Below are 2500 nucleotides of genomic sequence, written 5' to 3'. Positions count from 1 at the left end.
ATATATACACATATATGTGTATGTATATATATAAACATATCCATATATATGTGTATATATATATATATATATATATATATATATATATATATAACATATACAACTTTTTTCTATTAACAACCGTTTAAGCTATTAATTTGTTAATTCATATATTTATCAATTCGTTTGTTTATTAATTTGCTTTATCTTGTTTTATCTGTTTATAATTTTCTTTTTATAAACAATCTCTGAGCCTCCTGTTGATACAATTCTTTCTACTTAAGATTTTTCTTTTATGAAAAAAATGAAATAATAATGTAAAGAATTCTGCCATTAGCAGACCACTATGTAAAAGAATTCCACTATTAGCCCTCAGATTAGTGAGGCAATCAGCAAAGCAAACAACCAATTAGTTAGTCACTCAAATTCAGTAAATTAATCAGTCAACGAGTCAATTTACTAATTAATCAGCCAAGCGATCGATAAAGCCGTTAAAGTTGCATAGCTCCTGACAACACATATTCAACAATTTCTCTGTATACAATGTTGCAATGTTGACATAACGCTACAGTGGACAGCATATGCAACGTCCACTGTAACTTCAGCCTTATCACCATAATGCTTACCCAGAGGCTCTCGTAAGCTCTTGTAAAAGATATCGACTATGTCAGACTTAACAGATTTTATTCTCTCTAATTCCAAACAAGCCAGATTTATTTCTTCTTTTACCCATTTTCAAGAGTCTGTTTGTGCATTTGAGAAAAGCTAGCCACCGACGTACCCAAAGGATCAAATAAGACTACAAAAACTAATAAATAAACAAATAGATAAATAAATAAATAGATAAATGAATAGATAGATAAATAAATGAGTAAATAAATAAACAAATAAATAAATGAATAAGTAAATAAATAGATAGAAAAGTAATAGATAAATAAATAAATAAGTAAATAATAAATAAATGAATAAACATGTGTATGTAAATAAATATATAAATAAATGAATAAGTAAATAACTGAATAAATAAATAAATAGATAAATAAATAAATAAATACACATATAAATAGATAAATAAATAAAGATATGAATAAATTGATAAGTAAATCAGACTTTGCCAACAGATGTCTCTGTTTCTTGTTCGGAATTTGAAACTCTTCACGAATATCACTCGTGTTGCAAAATAATATTCTGTCCAAGCCGAAATAACAGAACATTAGATAGAATAAATGAGTAAATAGATAGAAAAGTAATGAATAAATAGATAAATAAGTAAATAACTGAATAAGTATATAAACAAATAGGTAAATAAATGAATAAACAAATAAATACACATATAAATAGATAAATAAATAAAGATATGAATAAATTGATAAGTAAATCAGACTTTGCCAACAGATGTCTCTGTTTCTTGTTCGGAATTTGAAACTCTTCACGAATATCACTCGTGTTGCAAAATAATATTCTGTCCAAGCCGAAATAACAGAACATTAGAATATATCTAAGAATCAGTTAATACTAGTCATTTTATACACACTCAGTTCATTCACATTTTCATTTCACAAAAGAATAACATTTATTTTTTTATTTTCAGGAATGCTGAATCACAGATGCAAGCTGTCGTAGGATATTAGTCAATATATCAAGCCTCTTCCTACACCTGTCCGTGTTTTGACTTTTTTATTTATTTATTTTTTACATCTATCATTTTTGGTTATATTCATCAAAGTTCAATTTCTTTTCACTGTTTTTATTACTATCATTATTCTTTTTCATCGTTTTATTCACCAAATTACTGACAATCTGTCATCCATTTCCATATTTTTTTCAATCTAGACATGACACAAATATATTCGTATACACTTGCTGCCTGATAAGTTCGTACACGACTTTACTTCTTTTGAGGGGGTTTTGGGCACGGAAAGTTTTTTTTTTTTTTTTAAGATGAGGTTAGAGGTTTCGAGGTTTTTATAGAAAATACGGAGTTCCAACTTGTCCTCGGGGTATTTAGGACGGCTTCCACGTTCAACTATTTCCCTTAAGACTCTTTCATCAGTATGGTATGCTGTACTCAATGCAAGATCTATAATGCCCAAAACCCCCTCAAAAGAAGTAAAGTCGTGTACGAGTTTATCTGCCCGCACGAAGACTGTGAGCTTCGTCCTTCTTCCTATATAGGAATGACGACAACTTCTCTTTCCCGACGCCTCACTTGTCATTTACATAACAGAGCCCCAAAAGAAACATTTTTTCAGATACAAAGGATTACAAAGGCGGAGCATACCGACAGGAGACCTTTTGGTCCATATCTAGGTCGAATGCGCAAAAAAAATAGAAATAATAATAAAATAACAAATAAAAAACTATAATAATGTAAATAACAAATAAAATACATAAATAAATGCATAGGTATAGTTAAATAATAAACAAACAGGTAAATAGTAAATAATAATAAATTGACATATAACTAATGATAAATGAAAATCAGATAGACAAATGATAACAAAACAAAAACAAATAATAT

The sequence above is a fragment of the Oratosquilla oratoria genome, chromosome 43 (genome assembly GCF_046742065.1).
Source record: "Oratosquilla oratoria isolate Oo_2021 chromosome 43, ASM4674206v1, whole genome shotgun sequence".
NCBI classification, from domain to species: domain Eukaryota; kingdom Metazoa; phylum Arthropoda; class Malacostraca; order Stomatopoda; family Squillidae; genus Oratosquilla; species Oratosquilla oratoria.
Note: the sequence above shows the minus strand (reverse complement) of the source record.